The following is a 14,865-nucleotide window of genomic DNA, read 5'->3' as shown; positions in this document are numbered from 1 at the left end:
TGGGTGTGTGAGACGGCCTGGGGACAGAAAATGCTCTTGCACCTGCCAGCAAATGGCCCTGACCAGTGCTGCTGCTACGATGGCACAGCCATTTATGTGAATTACACAACCGTTTCAAATGGTCTCTTTTCTAAAAAGGGAGCTCCCTCTGAGCCTGAGGAAACTTAGCTCATTACAAGGGTGGCTGTATAAAAGCCGCGGTACAGTATTGGCTGGATGTCTTCCATCACACGATGGTTGCTCGATCTGAACTCTTGGTGACAAACAGCCTCTTTGCTTGCATCCCTGCAGGGGCCGGGCATCACTGTCACCGTGCCCCAGAGACGTGGCACCTGACAAAACCCTCCTGCCAGAACTCTTACCTTTTAAAAATAAAACCTAAGTAGGATCAAACAGGTATTTCAGGGCTTGTTCTTCTGGCAGCTGTGCTCTGCAATTCGACATCTAACACGTATTACAGTTATTGGTTGCATTAAATTGCTTTTGAAAAGCAACTCAGGATACTTTCCAGTTTTTCTCAAGTTACCTGGCTTGAAGGGCCTCCTTCTTCCTCAGGAGTCTGGCTGAGCGCAAATTCCTCCATCACCGGTTCCCGTGTGTTCATCACCTCTGTCATGCTGCAAATATTAAAGCAGAATGGGAAAACTCAGCTCTGAGCTTTGGCCCAACACTTAATTTAAAAAAAGACATTAGCTTTTCATATTTGTTAAAATAATTGCGTCACAGACTGTGCTTTCTAAACAGCCCACAGAGAAGCGTTTCCATGGCCCTCCAAGCCAACTGCTACTGCTGTGTGCCATGATGCAGAGCAGGACATCGACCCCAGCTGCCCCCCTGGGATGGCAGAGAGGACCCCCATAGAGTCCCAGAGTCATCAGCAGGAAAATGGGAGTCCTCCAATAATATCAGCAACCAGTTTATTACTGATATATGAGCTCAGAAATTGCATCTGTTGACCAAAAAAAGTTACTCATGGAAATATCAGCCTTGAATTAAATTCTCATTCTGATTCCTCGTAATGTCTTCAATATTTACTCTTCCCAGATGTCTCTTCCATTTAGTCATGAGCCAGCACTTCTTTTTAAACTATTAATTCAGATACACCAGCTGTATCGGTGTCTAAGGGCCAGATTTTCAGTAGTCTTTACTTGCCTGAGTATTCAGAGAGGTGTTGAGTGGGATTTTCAAATGCATCAGGGAAGGTTTGGCACCTAAATTTCACTTAAATCAGGGACTTCGGAACCTAATCTGCCTATGTGCCCATTAAGCATCCCCCTGTGCTGTTTGGCACCCAAAGCACTACAGCACTGGCCCTTGCGCTCTCCTCATTCCGCTGGGTACTTCAGCACCCTGGAGCAGAGGGATGAGAGCCGGCTGCAGTCCCCGCTGCAGGGAGCTCAGCCCAGCCCATGGCTGGGTAGCTGCACGTCTCTACGGCGTTAGGATTTTCCTCACATTTGAGATTTACAGACACAGTGTTCTACTGAAAAATTTGAGGATGCCTGAAAACTCCATAATGCATATTAAGTGCATAGGAGCAAGCAGAGCCTGAACCACTCTGACCTACAGACTGAAGGGGCCACATTCATTTTGGACGGGAATACATCAGCCCTCGATGGGTCTGGCCCCGGGCATTTCACTCTCTAGCTGGCATTTGTCAGGTACAGCAGCTACTGGCTGCCGGAGCCTCCTGCAGCACGCAGAACGTAGGCATCCTCAATTACACCGCCCTGCCACCTGCCACAGCAAGCACCCCTTTAGGCACGACTAAATGCTGCCATTAATTCTGGTCCTGCTTCACTCACAAAAGCCTTCTTTGTAAAGGCTGCTCCTACTGAGAAATGCAAACTAAAACATCTTAAGGATAACTTGTTTCAGGCTTACATTACCAATTATCCCGCAAAGCTAAATTTTACAATATCTGCAATTACTACAAAACCCTTCACAATGACTTTAATTAGCTGTAGCACAGAGCAGCGTGATATCACAGAGACTTTCACTCCCACTGCATCATATTTAAAAAAGAGCACGGCAGACCCAGGAGACACTTCAGCTCAGCTGTGGGCCACGACCCGACCCCATGGGAATCCATCAGTTTAGGGAAAAGCCCTGAAGCGCCAGCCTTGGACCCAACAAACGCCGAATTAAACGGCACGCTTCTGGGTACACACACACAAGGAGAGCAGGCGCAGGCTCTGAAACTCGGCAGGAGGCTGAACCAAACCCCTGACCTGGGCATCCCCCAGCTTACACAGCCTGAATCCTTCCAGAGCCACGGCACAGTAGAAGAGGGACAGATTCTGCCTGTTAGGAAGAGAGTTTTGAGCTCCCTGCCCTTGCTTGGACCTGTACTCCTCTCCAGGGACACCACAAACCACCTAAATGTATTTTACCGCTTATTTTCTGGACACGTGCTTTTATTCCTGCAGCATCCAGTGGGCCATACCACTGGACACCCACGGACAACAGCACTGAGGGAGTGGTGATCTGGAAATGGAAGACCCTTTCCCGGAGCAGTGACCGTGGGCCCAGCTGTGCCAGCTGTTGCTGCCACCCGAGACAGTGCTTAAAAGGACAGAGTCGTGCCCTTGGACCCTTCCTTGCCCAAAAGGAAAGCAGCACTCCCTCCGTTGCCTCCTCCCTCTGATCACCACTGGTGCTCATGCGGTCTTGCCTTTTTTCCCTGTCCTGGTCCTGGTCTCTCCCTTGGTCCCAGAGAGACCCTTTTGCATCCCTCCCACTGCCCCACCAGCGCTGCCTCTGCAGATGGCCACAGTGGGCCATAGCAGGACACCTCTCTCCCACCCCAACCCTTTGGGAAGAGTTGTTTTGGGGAGCTTTCACACTGCCTGTTAGCCAGACCCAGCCATGAGCCTGAAGGAGCACAGGGCCCATTGCTCTGATCATGTCCAAGATGAACGTCTTTCTTTTCAGATCGTTTTTGGGGTTCAGTGCCCCATTCCCAGCTGTCCTGGGCTGCAAGGAAAGGGAAATGAGAAAGTGTGTGTCTGGATGGAAATAATCTTGGTGGCTTTGTGGGGGGCTGGGATTTATGAAGTCTTGGGCTTGGCTACCACGGAGAAGACATGTCCCATTGCTGTGTGTCCTGGGGGTTGGTCCCAGCTAGCCAGCCGCAGATTCCTGCAGTCGCCCACAGCTGGCTGGTTTATTTTAGCAGCCTTTCAATATGTACCAAGTGTTTAAAACACTTCTCTGTCCTTGTTCCATGGGACATTAGAGATATACATCCACACATGCACTGTCAAATGTGTCATATGAACTCAAAGATTGTTGTTAAGACCTCATGAAATTCTATTATTGAGCAACAATGGGCTCCGTGCTTCCCTAAGACCACATTACACCCCGCAGATTATTTCTAAATGACAAAGACAAATGATTCTGGCTAGGAAAATGGTGACAGTCCTGCCAGTGTTACAGCAGATGCCTCAGTGAATCAGCTCCCAAGCTGTTGAAGCCCAGGCCATTTCACAAAATCTGTGCAACTTAAGGCTTTGATTGAATAGGATGGCAGAAGTGATTGTACTTGATGTGTTTCAGAAAAGAACATGGGGCCATGCAATTGGCAAAAGAATTAGGCTTTAACTGGAATAGATTAATTGTTCTCAGTCTCCTCTTAAAAACAGTAAAGGAAAACAGAAGAATCTATATGGGCTGTGAAAGCAGTGAAGCTTCCAACAAGCTTAACTAGGTATTTAACACTAAAAGTAACTAGAGGTAAAATAATTGAGAATGCCACTGCAAATGAGTTCACCTGAAACTTCGAAATCACCTGTAGGACATCACTGAATTGTTTATGAAGCCACAGAACATGAAAAAGGGGTTTGGTGGCTGCTTAGGGCTTTTTTAGCTATGATATGATTCATGTGCAGAAGGATTTTTTACTTTTCAGCCAGTTTTGATGGAAAAATATTGAGGCACTTTTAGTGCTGCTTTTATGTGAGATGTACTAACATACAACAGAAAAGTGGCTGATACAAGCAAATTATTATAAGAACGATATCTTTTTAAAATTTGGTCTTGCATTCATTTTATGTACGGTAGATGCTGATACCACCAATGACATACAGTAGCCATAGTGATGCAAAACAAGGCAATAAATAGCATTTACAAACAAAGAATAAATTCTGTTCTGGTGGATGAGTCACCTACTCTGAACCTTAAAATTCTTGTGGCAGTGAATTAAGGGATGCATTTACTTCCCCTAGGTTTCATTAAGCGCAAATATATCAATTAGGAAAAGAAAAAGCAAAATCTGTTCTTGCTTTTCTGTGAGAAAAGCGCATTTGGAGAAGATTTTCTTAAATGCAACTGTTACAGTTGCAGGACCACGCTATGCTGATCTTTTTCCAGGGGCACGGAGCAAATGCACAGCTTGCTTTCTGCTATTTGTGATGGCACTAACAAGGTCAGTAACATACAGCAATATATAGGCTGACAAGTGCTAAACCACCTACCACAAGAAAGTGCTCAGAAACAATGCACACATTTTTATTTTAGGTTTTGAACAGAGGGCAAAACTGACCTGTGAACTCCTGGTGGCAAAACAGTATTTGAATGAAGACCAGCTTCAGGATTCAAGAACGTGAAGCATTTATGTGGCTACGGAAAAGAGGCAGCTTGTGTGACGCAAGCAAAGATTGCCTTAAGAAGAGGGGCAAACCCACGTTTTATGGGACAGGCTGAGCCACGGTTAGGAAGAGCTTTTAACCTGAAGCAAGGATCAGCCTGGAGGATGCTCAGACATGCACCAAACTGTGGCCCGATCCTGCTCTTACCTCACCGACCAGGACGGGCAGAAAAAGGGGACACCCAGCCAGGGCATGGGGTCCGTGGGAGTAAATGGCAAGTACAGGGCAATGACAGAAGAGAGCGTGTTACCTTCAATCACATCAACGGATGTCGCTTCCAAAAACTGTCCTTGCTGCAGGCGTTCACGTTGTTGATGAAGTGTCGTGCAAACTCTGTCAAATCCTAGAAGTGCCTGAAAGAGACAATAAAACAGAGTCAGAGCGTGCAACCAAAGCGAGAACGCTGGCAGTAACTGGTGTGAAAGAGTACTACTGAAAACTTGCTGGAGAAACTCCTACTGTATCATCTTCTATGCCAGATGGGATTTGATCTCACTAAGGATGCAGCTCATAGCATACCTCATGTATTACCGAGGCAATTAATGTTCCAAACCCACCCAAAGCTCTTAGCTGAAATACCTTGCAATCTGACTCTTTTTGTGATGCTAAACTTTATTCCTTAGTGTAAGCCACATAAAACCTGCTGAAACTGGGACAGTCTGAAATTCTCCCATACAGGAATTTTGATGATAGTTGGAAAACCAGAAAATAAAAATGAATACACCTATTTGGCAAGATCAGCATGCTTAATGAGGCACGGTTCAAACCATCAAAGAACGAGATTCCTGCTCAAGAAGCTACTGGTCAAGGCACACAGAAGAGAAAATACGCTGAAAGAAGGATACCTTAGGATTACATTACTGCGCATTTCTTTCAGATATCACAGGAGAAGTGATTTTTGCAAAGGTCTATTCCAAACTGAAGGAAATACTTTGACTGCTATCAGGACAGGGAGCCTGGTGAGCAGAGGTGAGGATCCCACCATTTCAAAGTGTGAATCACCGATTTCTGCTGTCTTCTCTGTCAGAACATCTTAGCTGAAGAGCTTGAGGAATTACAGTGCTGAATATAGTCAGTATCTTGGCCAAAGATGATTTTCTGAGAAATTTGTTTAGCCCTACAGCTTGCCAAATATATATTCATGCCAGCCACAGCTATTTCCTTGGATGGGAAAAAGGTGTTTTCAGTGAAGTGAATGGCACTAGTGTATATATTTTATATCCTCCAGTGGTTTGGATTCCAGCCCAAGTGATTAAACAAATCAACCTGCTCTGGAAGCCTTCCTACCAAGATTTATAACACTGGATTAACTGCACACTGATTTTATTCAAAAACAATGACAGAGGAAAAATTGTGCATTGCATTCTGGAGTTTCTTCTCATGCCACAGGCCATGCGTATTGCAAATTAGGGAAGCAGGAAATCACATCTCCATCCCCAGGATTCAATTCAGAAGGTTTAATTCTTGTCTGGCAATTTTCCTTCCTAACCAATGATCAAACCAACTTCAGAGAGGCTAATGTTTTTTCCCTTAAAAATTTACGACTACGCTCAGTGCTTGTCTCTTGTATGGAAACCAGAAAGCATCCAACACCATGTTATCCAACACTCTGGGAAGATTTTTATCCCACTACCCATTACAAAACCGCTGCTATTAAACCTATGAAAACTCAGCATGAATTTGTCTACCTTCAATCTCTCCTTTAGAAAAGACTGGATGTAATAAGAACACTTACTACGCCGAGTCATCTGTCAATGACAGACAAAATGGTGTAAGAGATAACGAAGCAGGTACCACATGGCCACTGGCTGGAATCCAAGCCAGGCCACTTGCTGTTTAGAGGTATCTTCAGATGCCTGGTTAGTGGTATATAAGGATCCAGACAGTACTAAATTAATTAAACCCACATCCATTGCTTTTCCAGTCTCAGCAGAGGAGCTCTGGATTGAACTGACCCAAGACCAATCTCTTCTCCAATGTTTTGGGCAACTCTGTCCTATGGTGCATGCAATGTTTGAGAGGGGATGTCAGGACCTAGGGCTCAGCTACTTGACTGCTGGAATAAAAAGAAAATCACTTAAGGACTGCAGTGTGGAAGAAGTCCCTTCTCCCAGCCCCACAGCCATATTTTAAAACAGGAAAGCTTCTTCCCAGTCAAGATTGTTGAAGAGTTCAGTGTTTCCAGTGTATAAAACTACCAGAAGGCATTTATTCTCTAAAGAGGAAATACTCACTTTATCTACCCAATAGATGTGATTATCTTCTTTGGCTGACACTAGAGAAAACATAAACTAATACTCTTCCTTCTACGATACTGCTTTATCTTTTAAAAACAAGGCACAGCTACTGAGACCGTGCGACAAGCCTTTACTGCAGTGGAAGCAGTCTGGAATTTACTTGAGTAAAGCCTTTTTCTGCTTATCTCTTCTTGTCCCTTCTTACCCACCTTTTCTGCTTTGCTGATTAGTCCAGCCTGGAGCCTGTTTGCTCAATGCACCCTCTCCCAACCTACCCCTCTTCTGCCCCCAAAATGACTTGCCCTCCCTTGCCTCAGCTTGATAACCAGCTTCTTCTCTGGCTCCAGGAGTACCAACACAGCTGTGCTGCTATTAACAGCGACCAAGAAGTCTCAAGTCTCAGAGCCCAGTGACACTGCCTGGCCACCCATCCTCTGGGCTTGGAGAGCCCTGCTACACCTCCCAGTAAAGAAAAGTTGATTTAGGGACTACTCCAATGAGCTGGTCACATCCTGCCTCTTTAGGAGCCATAGCACCAAGCAAAGCGTGAGGAGATACGACCAAGGTATGGTAAGAATGATAAGAATGATAAGAGAGCTGGTTCCACCAGTGAGACGATGCAACGCTTCAGTGGTGGCCCCTTTGCCTAGATCAAGGGCCTTCAGCCTCCCACCCCACACAACGGGATGGATTTCCACCTGTGCAGCTTGGCACGGACCAAAAGCCCAAGCACCGAAAGGTGCTCTCTGGGCTTCTCTCCCACTTCGGAAAGCATCTGGGACACACTGTGTGTTTGGAGTTTCTATAGCACGAGGACACGGTCTGTCCCGGTGGCATGGTCTCACCACCTACGGGAGGACAACCAGCACCAGGGAGCAGCAGCAGGATGTCATGCAGCAATTCTGCCCAGCTGGGGTGTGTGGGAAGCCCAGCCTGGCTGCCTCTCCTGGGCTGCGCCTGGCCTTGCTGTGCAGGGATAGGACTCCACCACGCACAGCAGAGGAGGCCTTTCCTTGAGATAAATCCACTGTGAATTGCAGAGTAGATGTTTTTAAGGTGAGTGCACTTCATCGGGCAAAACAGAAACAGGAACCGGCCACAGGTTGCAATCCTAGCAGGCTGCAGATTGGCCCCTCGATAAAGGCGCCCCGCGTTTCAGAGGTGCCGAGCCCCAACGCTTCCCCGGTAGGCAGCAGCACCTCCGACATCAGGTCACTTATTTAGAGATGCCTCCTACTCCGAAAGCATCACCCCTCCTCTCCCAGCTGCCCCAGCGTTGGAGACATCTGGGTGGCAGAGGGAGACCTGACCGCAGGGTGCCAGGGCTGCTGGTGGATTAGCAGGGGCTGCGGGACAGCCTCCTCCCCTCCCAGGCTTCCGGAGTTAATCATTCCCTCACTGAGCACTCATGGAAATATTATGATAACAGCCTAACAATACCACATTGAAGGTGCACCTCCTAAAAAATAAGTGTAGATAGGAGGCAGAAATTGGCCTTGAACCACTGCTCCGCGTGCAAACTTATCATTTTTCTGGCACTGCAGAAACTGGAGCCGTCCCCTTCTTATTTCAACGGGACAATCCCAGGGGCTTTACCAGCCCCGTATTTAAATTGTGCTGGAGAGACGTCCCCCACATGGCTCTGCGGGCTCAGCTTCACGCGCGGGAGGACTGTAAAGACCGAGTCCTGGGAGCTCGCCCATGCAATCGCAGCGCACACAGGGTTCCCACTGATTTCAGATAGTGCCTCAAACAAACCAGGAGTTCAGCCTTGGACGTCCGGTCCCCCCCTGCTTCACCCCATGAAAGCCTCTGGATAAATGCAAACTTTTCTTCATTCAAGGCGTCTAGTCTTTGTGTGCTACAAAAAGAAACCCCTGCTGTTGATTACAAGGAAAATTGGGACAGGGCATGCATAAGAATGGCGTTAGGCAGGAGAAGCAATGGGCTACTGCTTGATTTTTGCAAAGTGGAAAATTTGGGCCACAGTAAACTCTGCTCAGCAGTTCCCAATAAACAAACATGTCCAAGGAGGTTTTTCCACTCAGAAGAAGAAAGGGTGCCTTATTTGGGCCACTTTGCTGCAGCAGATCGGGCTGTCAGTTCAGCCAGGGTGGATGAGTGGGCGATCTAGGACAGAGTTAGGCTTGTTGCGCCTGATGAAGCCATGAAGGAGCTGCTCACACGGTACCAGAAGGTGCACGTCCCTGCAAGGAAATGTCAGTTGGTGTTTTCTAGGTCCAGGTGCCTCTGTGGATCCAACTCTTCTATGCCTCAGTCTTACGTTAGTGTCCTAGGAGGATGGCGCTATGGCGTACGCCCTGCAGTGCTTCAGGCCACGCAGGTGGACTGGGCCGCCCATAGGTAGGACCATGCCCAGTACCTCTGCTGAGGGTGGGATACTAGCTTCAGCATCTTGGCACAACCCAAAATAAGCACTTACCTCAGTGACACCCTGCAGCCTCCAATTTCCATGACTGCCTACTGAGCTCAGCTTTTGGACACTGTGGATAGGAACTTGGACAGCTTCTTTGTTTCCCCTGGTTGCACATTTGTAATGGATGCACTTTATGAAGTGTTGTGGATTCCATGGGACTAGCAAAATGTAAATTACCGTATGGACCACGGAAGATAAATGCGCGTGTGTATGAACTCCTATTTAAACCTCCCACTTCTTTTTGGATGCAAATCTCTTTCCTAAGCAACTGAGAAAAGTGCGATATGTGTCAGAGTCTGGAGATTAGAGATCTGTTCTGTTCCCTCATTTCAGAAGCTCTTGTCTTCGGCCACCCACACAGTACTTGAGTTCTGCTCTCCGCAGGCCAAAGCTGCCTTCCTCTCCTCGGCAGCGTGTGCTCTGCAGAGGATGTCGATCTCTCTCAGGAAGCAGCGAGATGAAATGACTCTCGATGTGGAGGAGCAGGCATTTCAGCATGAGACACAGCACGTAGTTTGGGAGAGCGAAAAGGGGTAGGAGGCTGCTATTTCCAGACCATGCTGCCTCTCAACGCTAACTTCACAGCAAGCTGCAGTTTTTACTGTTTCTGCTCCAAAGAAGCTACTGGGGTAAATATCATCCTGGGGAGTTTCTCAAACACTCATCTGCGGACTACCAACACTAGAAAATACAGGCTCACAAAGGGCACGGTCCTGGCAGATCACTCTAACTCGGCCTTCTTGACTCCTGGTGTTGCACAGTGAGGCATCAGGGAGCCGTTGTTCTTCTTGCATCCCCAGCTCCTAGAGCACCATGACTACACGCAAACCTCACCTTCCAGTTTGTTGTAGTTGTCCAAGTTCCTACCGGCCCTGTTTGCAAAAAGGAGCTAGAAACTCGACTCATAAGTGGCCAAAGAAGAAAGAAAAGAACTAAACTGTACCTGTGTTTGATTAGCACAATTTTCAAAGCATTCTCATGATTTGGGGGTGATTTAACTCAAGGTTTTTTGCAAATGATGTCTGCGACGCTGCTTGCTATGGGTGCTTCCTTGGTAGGTTTTTCTTTTTTCTCTTTCTTTTTCCTGGCTGCTTTAGAGAAGCTCATTTATTTCAGCTCTTTGATCTCAGCACTAAACTACCTGAGCTTCCTCGCGGAAGATGCCACAAGGGATAGGTACGGCAAGGGAGGAAAGCAGGGCAGCCAGCCAGGATTCTCGGAGATAAGGATGAGGAGCAGACAGCCAGGAAGCATGTGCAGAGCAGTGGAGGGAGGAAGAAGCAGAGCAGATGGGAAGAATGACTAAGCCAGCTCCTCTGAATGCTGGTAGACCTCGGTATCGTGGAAATCTCCACAGAGTCCTCATGGAACCGTGTGCCAAGAGAAAGTTTGGATTTATTTTTTTTAACATCAGATTCAGCAGCTAATTGATGTGAGAGGACCTCATTAAGAAAACAGCCCCATCAAAATTAGAGATAAGCCTCAACAAGCTGTTAAATGTTTTTAGCGGTATCTCTTCTGGTACTTGCTGTGCAAATACTCTCTCATCCGAGAAGTTGCTTTTGGGATCGGAAACGCCTGTGCCAAGCGGAGTGTTTCTGAGCTCCTCTCACACAGCAAACCTTGCATCAGCTTCAATTTCTCAAAACAACCTTATGAAGCCAACACCTTACAAATAAGTACATTATTCCTTCTAATTCAGAGCAACCGTTACTAAAGGGTCTCAGGAAGAAACGGTTTTGTTTCTGGGATCTTCCCTGGAAGATGACAGTTCTCTCATTCCTCATATTTCATGCCACAGTTGTCCCTCACCTTACAAGCTCCCGTGGGAATTGGTGACAGCTGAAAATTGGCTTCATGTGCTTCTTTCTACTATTCCCTAGGTATTTCTGGCTGGTCCTGAATTCAGGCCACAGTCCCACAAGCAGAAGATGAGTGGGAAAAAAACATCGTAGAGCATCAACACAGAGTAGGTGATTCTTCGATGGAAATGTCATGGGAAATGGATTGCGAAATGTCTGATGTCTTTCTGGCACTGAAACAATACTCCAGATAGTCTATTGCTAGGCTCATTTCTAGGTAACAGAATAGGATAAGAGGTTAGGTACAGTCAGGTAGAACAGTATTTACTTAAAAGATAAATTAGTTCTTTCTCTGTAAATTTGGGGAAATTAGAATATGATGCTATTAGTGCTGTAATATGATGCAATACTGAGCATTTAGTAGAGAATTCAGTAAAGCCAACGCAGTAAAAGTGTTAGATTTAAATACCAAGCAAACAAAAACCCACCAGACGCTCCTAAGAGAACAATGACAACGAAGAGACTTTTAATGTTCCCTCTTGGTAATTAACAGCACAACCGCAGGTGTCACGACATCACAACCTAACACCAGAGATGCAGCTGGTTTTGTCTATGAATTAAAACTCCATCACCTTAATTGAATTTCCAAGTATGGGAAGTTGCTCCAGCCTGAGATGGAGGATATGAGAACACTGTGTGCTATCGCAGTAGGGGTGGGCACGATGGAGGGTGAGGACAACACACAGCTAAAAATAAAGAAATTATTAAAAAAATAAAAATGCAGTATTTTTTTTTTAATGAGTCATTAACGCTGAAAGCAGATATGCATTAATAGGACTGTGAGTCTTCCTGCCGACCAATTAACATGCACCTTCCGGATCTAGAGGTCTCCTAAATATTTGCACAGAGGCAGTTTATGTGCGTGCATGTCAGAGATAGAACTCAGCTGAAAATTCAGGCTGCGTCTTACAGAAGTTGCAGCGGTCTCAACAGAGGAGCTGGACTTGGACTATTTTCTCCTAGTCCTGTGGGTTTATGGGCACTACGGGGCAAACCACTATGGGATCAGTCAATGCACCCTGATGAGAGCAGGGGATCGTCCTGCTGGACCACAGCTTCTTCCAGCACTGGTATCTGCTCTGCACAGGATGGTACCAGTCATGCTCTCTCCAAACCATGAAGGAGAGGTGATCCCAGCCCCTACGGACTTACGATGAGGGAGGGCCAAAGGCTGAAACAGGGGGCTGAGACAAGGTTTTAAGGACCTGTTGGTATCAATCAGTCTTTTTCATTCTACCTGCTTGTTATTGGTTGGCAGTTTTCCTGGGGTTTGCAATAAAGCCTTCCTTTGAAGATGGAAAATGCAGGAAATTGATTCATTTACAGATTTTTCCAGAGAACGTACACATGTCTGAGGAGCAAAGGGAAGGGCTGTGGCTGAGGCAGATGCTGGTCTCCTTGAAGTCCTAGCTGGGCTCCTGCTGCCTTACATGACACAGGATCTGCCCCGGATCAAGGCTTCTCTGACCGACCCTCCAAAATCGACAGATGTGGTCAAATAGGCTCAAACGCAGGGGCATAATTTCAGAAATGAGGGAGAAGGAGCAATTTCAGCCTGTGACACGGTGGGGTTGATACCTGATCTATGCAAAAGCCTGTTGCTTAATACAAAGAGATCATTGTGAGAAGGGAGGGAAAGTAGTGACTATATTTGCACATTCATTTCTTCTGCTAAAGTAATGTACCAGAGACGTTAGAGGAAATTCCACTTGATTGACAAATTGTCAGGCTAGATGGGGAAAGCAAGGAAACCAGGTCAAGTCATTCCCTGTTTGCTTGTTTTCTCTCTGTAATCATAATGTTGACTCTGAAAACATGTTTTTTTAAGTGGAATATTAATTAACAAAATCCTGAGCTGTGAGCTGGATTCTTTTCTGGGCACAAAAATTTGTTGCTCATTAAATCTAAGAGATGGAAAACACTGGCTCGAGCCTGGTTGCGTGTAGGCAGATTTCCCCGCTTCACCTTCATTTTCAGGCTACTCATAAGGAAGCATTGTGCAGAGACCCAGGCTACAGGACAGGTGTGAATAGCAACTTCTGGGTCCGTCAGTAAGATTTGAGCCTATAGCCGGGAGGGCTTCCTTCGCTGTACTGACTATACAACTGCAGTAAAGATCTCAGTCAGGAAAGGACTAATGGAAACAAATTTCTCTCTGTGTATTGCTTATTGTGGCTTGAGGGGTTAATGCTACATCCAGGCTAACCTAACTCCCCTCCGCGACTGTAGCCATATTCAGAGATCTACAAACACTGCTCTGTCCCAGATGAAAAGAAAATTTTTGTGGTATGTTCATTTGGCAGCAGGGAAATATTCACACCCCTTGCTCAGAGTGAAACATAGTCCGCATTTACAGAGCAAAGTAGGTTCTTTCTTTCTCTACAAGTAATCGTACGTGTGGTATTTGCTACCTGATGGGAAAAGCAGGATTTCAGTGTTCTTTTACCCAGTTCAGCTAGGCTGCAAGCAAAAGCATCATTGTCCTAAACTTGCGCTTTGTTACCCGCTTCCTCGCCTCAAAAGTTGCCTTGGGGAAAAAAAAAAAAAAAAAAAAAAGGGAATAAACGAACAGCTGAGGCGATCGCAGACCACAAACAAACAACTCCCTCAGTGCTACGCTCATTCATCAGGATTCCTTCACACAGCCCCTTCGGCTGCCGAACAAGTTGGATGCTTTTTTTTTAAAGGAGAATCCGTTTTTCAGTGAATTCTCCTTAACGTCCTTTCCTCCAAAAAAAAAAAAAAAAAGCATCTGGAGAAACAACCCACGGCGGAGCCGCACTTTCTGCCTTTCCTTCCCCCGTAACTCCCCGCAGCCAGGCGTGGAAACGAGACACTGTTCCCGGACGGCGCTCGGACGGCTCCCGCTCCCCGCTCCCCGCCCGACCCTCACCGCCCCGCACCGCCCCGCACCGCCCCGCCGCCCCAGCGCCCGGCTCCGGCTGCCGGGCTCCGCCACGGCCGCGCTGCCCCACGGCGGCAAGGGAGCAGCTTCCCGGGCTCCGGGCCGCCGCCGCGGGGGGCTGCAGGCGGAGGACTTACAGGTGGCGGCTCTTCCCCGAGGGCTGCCCCCGGACTCCGCAGGCGAGCCCCGCTCCCCGCCACCCGCGCCTCCCCCGAGCCCGGCGGAGACCCCCCCCCCACACACACACCCCCCGCCCTCCAGCCCGGCTCACCGGCGGGGCAGGCGAGGCGAGGCGAGGCGGCAGCCGCCCGCCGCCCATGCACGGCGGCAGAGGGGAGCCGGCAGCTCCGTCAGCGCGTCCGCATTCTCCCGGGCCGGGCGCTGGCACCGCCGCCGCTGCCGCGGCACCTCCCCGCCCGCAGACCGGCCCCGCCGCTGCCAGAGCGGGGAAACCACTCCCCCGGCAGCGCCGGCGGGGCGGCGCGCAGCCACGGCCCCCCCGGGACGGAACGGCACGGCACGGCACGGCCCCCCCCGCCGCGCCGCGGGCCGCCCCGCGGGAGGAGGGGGCGGCAGCCCTCGGGGGGCGGCACTTTCTGCGGACACGCGTGGAACCGCAGGGCTCCCCCCCTCCCCCCCCCAGACCCGGCCGCCGCACGGTCCCGGCCCACACAGCGCCCCACGCGCGGGACAGAGGGGCCCCGGGAGCGGACACTGTCCCGGAGGGGTTCCCTCCCCCTCTTGCTCTGCTCACGGGTGTGGGGCTGACCCGACC

At 48.4% G+C, this 14,865-nt stretch overlaps 1 long non-coding RNA gene across 1 annotated transcript; it reads right to left on the bottom strand.

Moving 5' to 3' along the window:
- Nucleotides 1–606: 606 nt before the first annotated feature.
- LOC126050536 (uncharacterized) lies at nucleotides 607–14,563 on the bottom strand. Its single transcript, XR_007509579.1, has 3 exons — nucleotides 14,362–14,563; nucleotides 4,900–5,002; nucleotides 607–617 (listed from the first exon to the last, which is right to left on the bottom strand). It is a non-coding gene; the product is annotated as an uncharacterized LOC126050536 (long non-coding RNA).
- Between the last annotated feature and the right edge of the window lie 302 nt (nucleotides 14,564–14,865).

The sequence above is a fragment of the Accipiter gentilis genome, chromosome 25, assembly GCF_929443795.1.
Source record: "Accipiter gentilis chromosome 25, bAccGen1.1, whole genome shotgun sequence".
Lineage (NCBI taxonomy): Eukaryota > Metazoa > Chordata > Aves > Accipitriformes > Accipitridae > Astur > Astur gentilis.
Note: the sequence above shows the minus strand (reverse complement) of the source record. Positions and strands in the feature narration are given on the sequence as shown.